This window comes from Sus scrofa, chromosome 6 (genome assembly GCF_000003025.6).
Source record: "Sus scrofa isolate TJ Tabasco breed Duroc chromosome 6, Sscrofa11.1, whole genome shotgun sequence".
Classification (NCBI taxonomy): Eukaryota; Metazoa; Chordata; class Mammalia; order Artiodactyla; family Suidae; genus Sus; species Sus scrofa.
The window spans coordinates 52993254-53006950 of NC_010448.4; the positions used below are offsets into that span (position 1 = coordinate 52993254).

General features: G+C 46.6%; 1 protein-coding gene across 2 annotated transcripts in view; it reads left to right on the forward strand.

Moving 5' to 3' along the window:
* SAE1 (SUMO1 activating enzyme subunit 1) overlaps positions 1-13697 on the forward strand; it is a 69665-nt gene that overhangs the window by 35780 nt on the left and 20188 nt on the right. The gene's annotated exons all lie outside the window — the stretch shown is intronic.

Consider the following 13697-nt stretch of genomic DNA (forward strand, 5'->3'; position numbering starts at 1 on the left):
GTCTTTTCACCTGTCTCACCATCGTTGCAGGTGTTAGCTAGGTATTGATTGCCTTCTCAGTGTTCTCTTGCCTGGCACTTAGATTTTTTAAAGCTAATTTAAAAATAATCGTGAGCAACAACAACAACAACAACAACAACAACAACAACAAAGACAAAAGACAAAAAGACAAAAAAAAAAAATAATCGTGAGCACTGAGGGCTTACTCGCAAGCGCTATTGGGTGTGAATACTCTTAGCATCCTTGTTTCACAGACAAGGCGACTGAGGCACAGAGAGAGCAAGGTTGCTCATGTTCTCAAAGTAAGCAGTAAGTGTATAACATCAGTTTGTTAATTAGTGTAAAAATTATCCGTATCTGTTATAGAAACTACTAGAAAAGTACACCCAAAAAACCCCACTTGGATGTTTTTGTGATTTGGGGGGTGTACTTCCCAGCGTTTCCCCTGTGCCTGGCACATAGAAAGCCCTTAGTAAACAACCGGTAATTTGCAAAGGTTTGGGGTATAGCCTCAGCATTTCTTTTTTTGGGGGGGGGATCATTTTTATTTTTTCTATTATAGTTGGTACCTGAGCATTTCTAACTGCTGTTCATAAAAGAAAAGGAGACAACTGATATTTAAGTTTACCATAATCTGGGGGTTCTTGGTGTGGGGGGGCAACCTTGCCCTCCAGGGAACATTGGCAGATGCTGGAGACATTTTTGGTTGTTAGGACTGGGGTGGGGTGGGAGAGGTGTTCCTGGCATCTAGTGGGGAGAGGGCAGGGGTGTTGCTTAATATCCCCACACACATGCCCCAGGACAGCCCCCTGTGTCATTAGGGCCAAGGTTGAGAAACCCTGATCTAACCTTGGCAGTTTCCAGAGTATTCTCTCAAATATCTCATCGTCACAGCTCCATTATGAGGTAGAAAATGGTGCATACTATCCCGTTTGGTTTCTTGGGATGAGGAGACAGAGACCCTGAGAGGCTCTGTGTCTTGCCTGAAAGGACACAGAATGCAGATGGTGAAGGGTGTGCCGTGAGTGGGCCAGGTCTTTGCAGTCTAATAATTAAACGCCGTGTGAGGTATCAGACTCCATTCTCAATGCTAGGTGAGTATTAGCTCACCGGATCCAGGCCACATTCACACAGAGTAGCTGCTCTACCCCCACTTAAAGTTGTTTTGATAGGCACAGACTAGAGTTCCCTTCATGGCTCAGCAGAAAACAATCTGACTACTATCCATGAGGATGCAGGTTTGATCCCTGGCCTTGCTCAGTGGCTTAAGGATCCAGTGAGTTGCCATGAGCTGTGGTATAGGTCACAGACATGGCTCAGATCCCATGTTGCTGTGGCTGTGGTATAGGCTGGCAACTGCAACTCTGATTCGACCCCTAGCCTGGGAACTTCCATGTGGCGAAGGTGCGGCCCTAAAAAACAAGGAAAAAAGAAGAAGAAGGTACAAGGGGCTGGGGAGTAGGCACATTGTGGGGAAGAAGCAAGAGCTTTAATTTAACCCCATGACACAGATGGCAGGCAGTGGCACATGATTGTTGAGCACTAGCACTTTGAGGGCAAAGCAGACTTGGCTTTTAGCCCTGGCTTTGCCAGTTTTTTAGGTGGATGATGTCAAGCCCCAGACTTACATTCCCTGAGGCTCACTCAGATCATGGGGTTTTCACAGCCCTTGCCTTAGAGGGCTTTGTAAGGCTTGGTTGATGCACATGCAAGAGGCTTAGCACCAAGCAAGTCTTAGAGACCTGGCTTAGCTAGTTGTGTGCTGCAGGGGGGTGTAGGGTACTTTGCTTCTGTGTAGTGGAATTTTAGGATTGACTCATCTTACCCTTAATTTCATACTTGAGTAGATATTATCATGGCAGCAATTTTAGTTTTCTGCCTGTGACATTTTGTTGGGTAATATACTCCATATGTTTACTTTCTTCTAACTGTACTAGTTATCTTGTTAGCTGCAAGTTCCCAGGGTTTAGACTTGGTGATTAAAAAACTATGTTTATAGTTTATAGTCACAGAATTTCTTTATTATGATAAAAAACACACACCATGAAAATTTCCATCTTAACCTCTTTTTTTCTTTTTTTCTTTTTTTTTTTTTTGTCTTTTTAGGGCCTCACCCTTGGCATATGGAAGTTCCCAGGCTAGAGGTTGAATCGGAGTTGTAGCCATTGGCCTACGCCACAGCAACACCAGACCTAAGCCTCTGCTGTGACCTATACCACAGCTCACGGCAACGCCGGGTCCTTAACCCACTGAGCGAGGCCAGGGATTGAACCCGAAACCTCATGGTTCCTAGTTGGATTTGTTAACCACTGAGCCACGACTGGAGCTCCCTTTTGTTGTTGTTGTTGTTGTTGTTTTTGTGCTATTGTAAATCAAACATTGGCAACGTTCTAACTTTGGAATGTGGAATGGCCTTGGGGAGTACCCAACTTGAATGAACGCTTTTTAGGCAGTACTCATGTAGTACAGTTTTTGTGTTTGTGGCATCTGAAAATGGTTATTGTATGTTGAACACTACTTGCTACCTTTAGGAGGCACTGTGCTGAACATGTGATATATTTTCTTTCTTTCTTTTTTAAAGATCCCATGTATGTATGTATGTATGTATATCTTGTTTTAGGGCACACCTGTGGCATATGGAGGTTCTGGGCTGGGGTCGAATCCGAGCTGTAGCTGCCAGCCTACGCCAGAGCCACAGCAGCGCCAGATCCGAGGTGCGTCTGTGACCTACACCACAGCTCACAGCAACACCAGATCCTTAACCACACTGAGTGATGCCAGGAATTGAACCTATGTCCTCATGAATGGTAGTCAGATTCATTTCTGCTGAGCCATGCTGAGAACTCTGAGCCACAACAGGAACTTCTGATATATTTTCTTACCATCTTTGGAGTATGGTGGCTTTTGTTTTTGTTTTTGCTGCACCGTGGCATGTGGAAGTTCCTGGGCCAGAGGTCAAACCCGTGCCACAGGGAATTTTATTTTATTTATTTATTTATTTATTTTTGTCTTTTTGCCGTTTCTTGGGCTGCCCCTGCGGCATATGGAGGTTCCCAGGCTAGGGGTTGAATCGGAGCTGCAGCCACCAGCCTACACCAGAGCCACAGCAGCGTGGGATCCAAGCTGCATCTGCGACCTACACCACAGCTCAGGGCAACGCCGCAGCCTTAACCCACTGAGCAAGGCCAGGGATTGAACCCGCAACCTCATGGTTCCTAGTCAGATTCGTTAACCACTGAGCCACGACAGGACCTCCGGGAATTTTAGAAAGACTGAAATTGAACATAGTTATGACTTGCTTGAAATCGTACACTTGGTTTTATAGGCAAAACCAGGATTTAGACCATGAGTTCTGTTTTACCCATGGACTGTGCTGTCACCTCTATAATATGCATGTCTAAACTGAGTGATTTTGTTAAATTTTTGATCAGCAGTCCTGCATGTCATGAAAACAGGGTCACCACTGTAACTACAGACAATCCTGGTTCAAATATGTATTAGACACAAAGATTATCTGAATTCTGACCCAGAGCGTCATCTTCCTTTACCCAAAGAAATACTTAAAATTTATTATTTATTTTTTTTATTTTTTGTCTTTTTTTTTGCTATTTCTTGGGCCGCTCCCGCGGCATATGAAGGTTCCCAGGCTAGGGGTCGAATCGGAGCTGTAGCCACCGGCCTATGCCAGAGCCACAGCAACACAGGATCCGAGCCACGTCTGCAACCTACACCACAGCTCACGGCAACACCGGATCGTTAACCCACTGAGCAAGGGCAGGGACCGAACCCGCAACCTCATGGTTCCTAGTCGGATTCGTTAACCACTGCACCACGACGGGAACTCCTAAAATTTATTTTTATTAGAAAATTATCACATAAAAAATTTTCAAACAATTCCCAAAGGTGTAAAAAGTAAGCTTTCTTTCTTTAAACTCTTTCTGTTCCTGATTACCAGTGGAAACTACTGTTGAGAATTCTCTTGAGTGCCTTCTTGAAAAATGATTCCCTGTAATCATACATGTGTGTATGTATGTAACCAAACTATTAAGCAATTTAGCAACTTGGTTTTTTTTTCACTTGACGGCCCTAAGTGCTTCAGAAAGGATCTTGGAGCATATACAGAATGACCCCATTTGTTTTGTTGGCTACAAAATATATTTCTTTGCCTGCACTGTCTTTGTGACAGTCTCATCTTGAAAGCAATTTTGTTTTCAGTTTTTCCTAGTCCTACAATTGTTCCCAAGAGCCTTTCTAGGAATGTGACTAATATACTGATGATGCCGAAGGAATTCCTCGTGAGGTCAGGGGTTGTGGTATGATATGCGGCGTGAGGATACCTTGTGGAGAGCCTGACCATGTTTCCCCATTGCCTGATGGAACACTTAGTAGGTGCTCGGCAAATAGTTTTTGCATGGGTGACTGATTTGCTTGTCCGTCATTTCTTCACCCTGGAGGGAGAGCGGCCTGCCCATTGGTGCCCCCACAGGATCCTCCTGCCTGCCGACTCCCCTGGGTACCCATTAGGTGACATCCCAGTGTCACCCTGGTCCTGGCCTCCCCCTCACACTTAGACCATTCGCAGTTCAGCCTCTGGTAAAGCAGCTGCCCTGCCGTCTATGTGCGTGAGTCTGCCTTGTTTGGGTGTTGAGTGTTTTTCCAGTTTACTTAATGAGATAGTGGCCAGACCAAACGCTTCCTGCTGCATTTTTCCACTATCTGGAGAGTTGGCCTCACCATCTTTCAGCAGAAGGTCTCATCTTTTTATTATTCTCCCATGGCATGTTGCAAAACATTAAGTGTGAGCTGGTTTCCTGTGGCAAAAAGTTGACTTTGATTTGTTCTTTTTGAGGTTACTGTGAGTTTATCATAACAGGAGTGCTAAAAATATCGGGTCTAGTATGGAAACAGCATCTCCTTACCAGCATGAACAATAACATGTAGGTTTAGCCCAGAGCGGGAAGAAATGGACTTCATCTGCAGGCGAGTTACTTAGCAGAGAATCCTTGGCAATCTTAACTTTCTCAGTCTGTCCTGATGGGTCGTGGAAAAGTACTTAGGCCATTTTGAGCCACAAAATTAAAGCTGAAAATAATGTTAGACCAGACATTTTTTGAGCACCTGCTATATGCCAAATCTCGTGCCTGGGAATCATCAAGGGAAGACGAGTAAGTCTCCTTGCCAATGGAAAAGACAAATACAAACAATTCTAGTCCTCGTGAGGAGAGCTATAACAGAGGGCTATTGAGAAAGCTCGTGTTGTGCTGGCCGGGTTTGCAATATGTGTGAGTTATGCCATAATCAAAAGCAAAATGTTACGGGAGCTCGGGGCGCTGAGGGTCTGGCTGCCTTTGAGAAGTTTGGGAAGTCTTCACAGAGGAGACCTCTGAGCTGGATTTTTTTTTTTTTTTTTTTTTTTTTTGCTTTTTATTGCTTTTTAGGGCCACACCCATGGCATATGGAGGTTCCCAGGCTAGGGGTCGAATTGGAGCTACAGCCGACAGCCTACACCACAGCCACAGCAACTCAGGATCTGAGCCTCGGATGTGACCTATACCACAGCTCAGGGCAACGCCATATCCTTAACCCACTGAGCAAGGCTAGGGATCAAACCCAAGTCCTCCCGGGTACTAGTCGGATTTGTTTCCATTGCACCACAATGGGAACTCCCTCAGTTGGATTTTAAAGAATGGGTTTTTGCCAGATGGTGAAGGGAGGTGAGGCCATTGTTGACAGAGGAGCAGTGCATGCAGGCAGCCTGCGGTGCAGAGACCATGGCACAGTGAGACTGGAGCTTTGTGGGAACCTGCCAGAGATGAGATCAGAGCCCCACTTGGTTAGGTTTTTATTCTTACAGCCAGTGGTTTCCCAATTAGTAGGAGAATATCAGGGTCACTTGGGAAACATTTGGAAAATGCAGAACAGATTCAGGTTTTTGGTTTTGTTTTTGTTTTTAATGGCTGTACCCAAGGCATATGGAGGTTCCCAGGCTAGGGATCAAATCAGAGCTACAGCCGACAGCCTATACCACAGCCACAGCAACTCAGGATCTGAGCCTGGGATGTGACCTATACCACAGCTCAGGGCAACGCTGTATCCCCAACCCTCTGAGCGAGGCCAGGGATTGAACCTGTAACTTCATGGTTCCTGGTCGGATTCGTTAACCACTGAGCCACAATGGGAACTCCATACATATATATTTCTTCGTTCTGGCTGTTGCTAGAGCTTAGATGCAAAGATACTCTGGTAGCAGTGAAAGTATTTTATGCCCAGGTCATGATTACTAATGTCCAAGGAACCAGGACTCCTTGGAGAAATGGTTGATTGTGGGACTGGAGTAGGAAAATTACAGGTGCGCTCGAGCATCCTGCTATGCCAGAAAGTAAGGAAGTACTCAGAGAATCATGGGTCATGTCAAAAGGTTACAGGAGTCGAATTGAAGGGGCTCCTACTATCCACACCTCGGACAATTTGAGGATCAAATAAGTGATGATGGTAATGGATTATAACTCAGAATAAAATAGCCCGTGAATCTATACTGATGGATAATTAAATAAGTGAATTAATGAGAGGGGGTTAATTCGATGGATTTTGTTATATTTATAGTTATACAACCATCATCATAACCTAGTTTTAGAACTTTTTTTTAACAGAAGAATAACAGTAAATCAAGCAGGAATGACAAAGATTTTAAAAAAATCTGTATTTGGAGTTCCCGTCATGGCTCAGCAGAAATGAATTTGACTAGTATCCATGAGGACGCAGGTTCAATCCCTGGTCTCACTCGGTGGGTTAAGGATCCAGCATTGCCTAGAGCTGCAGTACAGGTCACAGACGTGGCTTGGATCTGGCGTTGTTGTGGCTGTGGCATAGGCTAGTGGCTATAGCTCTGATTTGACCCCTAGCCTGGGAACCTCTATATGCCATAGGTGAGGCCCTAAAAAGAAAAAAAAAAAAACAAAACAAACCACAGCCCTGTATTTGATCATTATTACAGTGGTAAAAATTGTCAAGAGACATTGATGAGGAAGTTCCCTGGTGGCTCTGCAGGTTAAAGATCTGGTATTATCACTCCTGTGGTGGGGCTTTGATTCCTGGCTTGGGAAATTTCTGTATGCCACAGGCGTGGCCAAATAAGAAAGAAGAAACATTGATGGATGCTGAAACTAATAGGAAAGTTTGCTGTGAAGCAGGATAGATGTCCTCCCAAGAGAGACTAGAGAACCTTTGGCTCAACCAAGAGGCCGCAGTTAACATTCCAAGAGGACAGATAGGGGTTCCTGCCTCCTGATAGATGCGCCAAGAAAGGACACACCACCACTCTGGTTTCCTACCCAGAGTGGGTAATCTCAGTCTAATAATGAGGGAAACTCAGACATATGTGGATTGAAGAATGTTCTGTAAGGTAAATGGCCTGTACTGTTCAAAAGTGTCATGATAGACCCAGGAACTCCATTCCAGATTAAAGGAGAATAAAGAGACACGATTGCTAAATGGAACACAGACTTCCAGATTGGATCTGAGAGAAGAAGAGTTTTTTTGTTTTTTTTTTTTTGTCTTTTTGCTATTTCTTGGGCCGCTCCTGCGGCATATGGAGGTTCCCAGGCTAGGGATCTAATCGGAGCTGTGGCCGCCAGCCTACGCCAGAGCCACAGCAACGCAGGATCCGAGCCACGTCTGCAACCTACACCACAGCTCTTGGCAACGCTGGATCGTTAACCCACTGAGCAAGGGCAGGGACCGAACCCGCAACCTCATGGTTCCTAGTCGGATTCGTTAACCACTGCGCCACGACGGGAACTCCAGAAGAGTTTTTTTCTTTTGCTCTCAAGGACATTAGTGGGACAGTTGGTAGAATTGGCAAAAGATCTGTCGATTAGATAATGATACTCTATCAATGTTAGGTTCGTAATTTTTTTTGTCTTTTTGCTATTTCTCTGGGCCGCTCCCGCGGCATATGGAGGTTCCCAGGCTAGGGGTCGAATCGGAGCTGTAGCCACCGGCCTACGCCAGAGCCACAGCAACGCGGGATCCGAGCTGCGTCTGCAACCTACACCACAGCTCACGGCAACGCCGGATTGTTAACCCACTGAGCAAGGGCAGGGACCGAACCCGCAACCTCATGTTTCCTAGTTGGATTTGTTAACCACTGCGCCACGACGGGAACTCCAGGTTCATAATTTTGATCATTGTTTTCTGGTTATTTGAGAATATTCTTGTTAGGGGGAAATACACAGTGAAGTATTCAGGGGCAAATTTCAAATCATTTAGAAAAAATATATATATAGATATAAATATAAAGAAATAGTGATGTATAAATAAAATTCTATGAATTATAAAAATAGTGGAAAATGTGGTAGAATGTTAGCATTTGGGGAATCTAGAGGGCGTTACGCAGAAATTCTGTGTACAGAATTTTTCTGTATGTCTTAAATTATTTCAAAATTAACATAATGAAAACCAAAAGCTACCTCCAGAAAAACTCAATTCTTAGCACCTGGAAAAGTCCTGGTATTTGACGGCTGGTGAGCAATACCTGCAAAGGCTTTATCTGTGCTGGGTCCACAGGAAGGGTACCTGTAGCAGTACATCCTCCTGTCTTCAAATGTTCAGTCCCCCCGGGAAGGGGCGCTAGAGGGCTGCTCTCCCACATTTCCAGAGGCGCCTCTCCTGTGGGGGACCTAGCATACCTCGTGACTGAGAACAGAGCCGATGCCTCCGGTAGGAGACGGCATAGCAAGAACCACCCGCTGGCCTCCACTTGGACCCTTGCTCTGCAGAAGGAATTTTCTCTTTCAGGCCCAAGTGTTAGGCAGACTGTAGGGCGGAGTATTTGCATATAAGCAACTAACTGCAAACGGTGACCACGAGAGCCAGGCAGGACCTTACTAGGGATAAAAACAAATGCTGGCTTGGCGGCAGGTACTAGGAGGGACAGAGGGTGAAGATGGTGGCCTCTTTTGAGAGTCACTTTACCCTGCTGAGCCTCATTGTTGGGCGGATTAAAGAGGAGCTGTGCAGTGTCTGCTGCCTGCGTTGGAAACCAGTTGACAATGGAGCGGTTCCAACCTATTTGCCGATTCCTCTTCTGCAGAGTATTTATCAAGTTCAAGAACTTGACTGGCAGCTCTCTTCATCCAGAGCCCTGGACAAGCCCTCTTCGGGGCTCTGTGGGACTGCGTCTCCTCTCGGCCTTCGTTGGTGGCTTAGCCCCTTCAGCCTTGCCCTCAAATCTCTTCCTTCTAATCCATTTTCGGTCACCAGACCCGTCACCAGAGCAATCTGTCTACAAACCGAGCGCCATCCATAATTGTCTTGCCTTCAGGAGACAGTCTGGCCCTCGTGGACTGGCCTCCGAGATCTGGGGCCCGCTGACCTCTTCTCCTCGCCACTCACTCTGCTCCTTGAGCCCGATGCTCAGCATTGAACGAATTGCTGCTCCATGCAATCACCCCCTTGTTTCCACAGGCATTTTTTTCATGTTCTGTGCACGTGTGTCGAAGAATTTCCAGGCTCATATCAGGGTGAAAGGAAAGAAGAGTTTATTGAGAATAGAAACACTGCTGGCGCAGCGCGACGACTTCGCTGATAATCAGGGAGAGCCAAACCGGGGTGCCTGGTCGTGTCTGTTTTTATAACTCAGGGAGAAAAGAGAGGTCTTAGGATGTACGTGCTGACCTGCCGATTGGTTGGGAAGGACGGGTCTTCTGTTTGGTTGGGGGCCTAAAGGGTCCCAGAGGGGCGGGGTATGGAGTGGGCCACATACCTTTCCAATAGGGAGTAGGAAGGAGCAGGCCAGGTTGCTCAGGCGGGGGGGGGGGGGGGGGGGCGATGGTCAGGGTCTGGTAATTCTTGTCTTGGCCGAAGGCTTTGAGTCCAGTCTCCTCGAAGGGGCCTTGAAGTCCAACAGTTTTTACTCCTTGGAACATCCCGCTTTGTCCCCTCCCACGTCTCACTGCTCACTCTGTGCCTTCCAGGAGTGCAGCTCCCCTGATGTGCATTGGGTTTCCTTTTTGGCATCCCGGGTGATCGAGGGCAGGGCCCACAGCACGCCGCCTCTGAACAGTCCAGCACAGGCCTGGCACAGAGCAGGGCCTTGGTAAATACATATTGATTGGTTGTTGCGGACACTTGTCCCCAGTTGGGAGAATCCTGCCATTTCTTAAACTGTGGCTTCTTTTATTTCTTTAGGCCCCCCGTAAAGCCGTTTTAGATGGTGCTAATTTGCATAGTTGGCCTTTGGCCTTGTTCCCCGACAGGGTCCTAGGCAGGCAGTACCTCTTAAGCCCCAGGCTTGGCTGTAGGACTGTCCTAAACCACCCAAAGGGTTAAGGGGTCCTTCTTCTCTCCTCTTAACTCCTCATGTGCAAGGAACAGGGGCTGGTTAATAACTGGCAGGTAGGAGCTGGCGAGGTCAGACCTAGGGCCTGCCTCCAGAGAATGAGTATCTTTTCTAATGTGGCTGATTGTTCTTGGTTTGTAAATCTAGCCAGGTAAGTTTGGAGTTCATGCTTTCTTATTCCTGCCAGTAGAACCTTCTCAGTCACCTAAGCCTTGCTGTTTCCAGATTTGGATTTGGAAGAAAGGAATTTAGGTCTCACTCTGTCATATACTCCCTGGCCTTGAACCAGTCCCTTCAGCTTGTGGCTCTGTTTCCTCATAAAGAAATGGGGGAGATGCTAATCAGTCTTCTTCCCCTGCTCATGTAGAGGAGCGAGCCTTCTGAATGAGTCTCTTTTCTCCTGATGATTGAAAAAGTGAGACATCTTAGTATTCAGGTACCTCAAAGGAAGCTGCCATTTCTTGTGTATTCTTCCAGAATTTTCTAGTATTTCGTACCTCATTCTTCCTCATCACTGCAAGGATTCTTTCACAGGGTTTCTTATTGATGGACACTTTGTAACCTTTTGACTGTTGTACAAAGACTTTAGGAAACTGAGTTTCTTTGATTCCTCCTTCCTCAATTCTCCCTGCCCTCCCCAGCCTACCTGTTTTCATGTTTAATTGACTTTGTCTCTAGACTTCAGTTTGATTGGGTGATCAGTTCTCCTCAGAAGGAACTTCTTCTTTTAGAACTTATCACCCTTGCAAACCAGGCAGAGGCCGCCTTCCCCACTTGGGGCTGGGTTCCCAGCCGGTGTTTTGGCGTCCAGCAATGACGAGAACTGCCTGGACAAGACAGCCACAGGGAAGCGGGTTCTGATAACGGGGCAGCAGCTGAGTGCTTGTTGATTTGCTGCTGTCATAACCACAGATGTTTAAAAATAATCTAGGGAGGTGGGGAGCAGTGGGTTTTGTTGTGTTTATTTTTTTGTTTGGTTTTTTCTGATGCCACTCACTTATCAGTGGTAGAAAACCCAGACCACAGTCATTGAGAAAGGAAGAAGGCACTCCATGCAAGAAGAGAGGCGAGGGGGAAGGGCGGCGGGGACCCGTACGTGCAGTTTACTGCCTTGCCACCTTCCGAGGATAGACCTGGCAAGAGAGCCGACTCTGGTTTGGCACCTGCTCTACTCCTCAGCCTGAAAAAGAGGCGTAACCGCCGGTCTGCTGCATACGTGCTCAGGGCTTAGGCGAAGGCCAGGCGCAGGTTACAGGCTGTGCCTTAACAGTTGTTGACGAAGCGCTTCAAATGCTTCATCACGGCCTCGGCACCGCCTCACAGCACCTCCTGAGAGTAGGTCTTACTGTGATCATGTCATTTTCACAGCAGGAAACTGAGTCTTGGGGAAGCTAAGTCATTTGTCCAGGCTCACCAAACCTAGTCAGTGTTTAAAGCATCACCCAGTACCTCAAAGTGCTCAGTCCAACTTTGATTATTAGCCTTGCTAATACTAATAGCATTATGTCCATTTTTTAAATCTAAACTTTGCAAGAGCCCCCTGGCATTTTCTTTCCCCACTTTTCCAGATGGGAGACTGAGGAGACTGGGTCCAGACCAGATTGTAATAATGGGCAACATTGTCAGCAACCTGCCTTGTCTTCTTGGTTGCAGGCCCACGTCTCCCCCACCCCCGCATGAGCCTGTGTTTGAGCTGCTCTCGGGCCCCAAGCCCAGCTGCAATTCTTGTTGAAAGCCTCACATCTTTTCTCTGACTGTCAGACAACAGTCACGGGAATGTCCTGTGCCATCTTCCCTCGGTAAGAGCGGTTGGCAGAGAGGAGCAGATGCCCAGAGTCAAGGTCATGTGCCACTCAAGTGCTGGGTTGGAGAAAAGCTCCTGTCTCCCTGCTGCTTGTGACCAGCAGGGTGAGTCTGAATGCAGAGGGCTCTGTCAGAATAGCTCCGAGTGGAGGGGGCAGCTGCCCAAGCTGGGAGCCGAGTCCGTGCAGCAGGCTCCGTGGATCTCTGTTTCGTCCCCACGTAATGCACCTCTGCACTCACCATGTCTGTGTCCCCTTCCTTTTGTAAATCACAGGCCTTTCGTACTAGTCGGTGTTCCACTTTAAAGGTGAGCGTCAAGCTCAGGAATCACTTGACCTTTTTTTTTTTTTTAAGAGGAAAAAAAATAGAATATTTGGCCAGACTAGAGTCTGAGTGGGTGGTTTGCATTATTCTAAACTGGCGGACTCTGGGGTGGGGAGCTGAGTTCATCTGAAGTGATTTCCCTTTTGCTTTTTCTCTTTTTTTTTTAGACTAGCCTGCCTTCTATCTTCTGTCTGTTTCCAAGGAGGCAGAATAACTTAGGGGTCAGAAGTGTGATGACTGTGGAGTCCTTAGTGATCTTATGCCTCAGTTTCCCACCTCTAAAATGAGGAGGGTAACCATTGTACCTACCTCATTCTATTTTATTTTTACATGGCGGAGTTCATTCTGAATATAGGCTATTATATGCCCCCCCTTTTTCCTTTTTTTTTTTTTTTTTTTTTTTTTTTTGTCTTCTTAGGGCCGCACCCACAGCATATGGAAGTTCCTGGGCTAGGGGTTGACTTGGAGCTACAGCTGCCAGCCATAGCCACAGCAACACGGGATCCGAGTCACATTTGCGACCTATACCACAGCTCAAGGCAATGCCGGATCCTTAACCCCCTGAGCGAGGCCAGGGATGGAACCTGCGTCCTCATGGATGTTAGCTGGGTTTGTTACCGCTGAGCCACAATGGGAATTCCTGCCCCCCCTTTTGAAACCTAAGTGTTATTTATTTATTTATTTATTTTTGTCTTTTTGCCTTTTTCTAGGGCCGAACCTAGGGCATATGGAGGTTCCCAGGCTAGGGGTCTAATCGGTGCTGTAGCTTCCGGCCTACACCACAGCCACAGCAACGCTGGATCCTTAACCCACTGAGCAAGGCCAGGGATCGAACCCGCAACCTCATGGTTCCTAGTCAGATTCATTAACCACTCACTGTGCCACAACGGGAACTCCCAGTGTTACTTTTTTTTTTTTTAAAGTGACTGAAAACTGTTTAAACATAACTCTAATAGCTGAATAATATTTCATTTTGTCAATACATCCTATTTTATGTAGTCATCCTATTATTGGAAGTGAGATTATTTCTAGGTCTTCTGTTTCATGAGTAACATGGCAACGACCATTTATACATAATTAATCAGTGGCCAAGGGGCATGACCTTTTGTAACGCTCCTCACTACCACATCTTCGCATGGTTTACTGAGCATTCACTCCTACTAGCTCTGGGTGACAGAGCCTGGCCTTCTGCGTCTTGCTCAGGTTGAGTAATCTTGGGCGTTCATTTGCT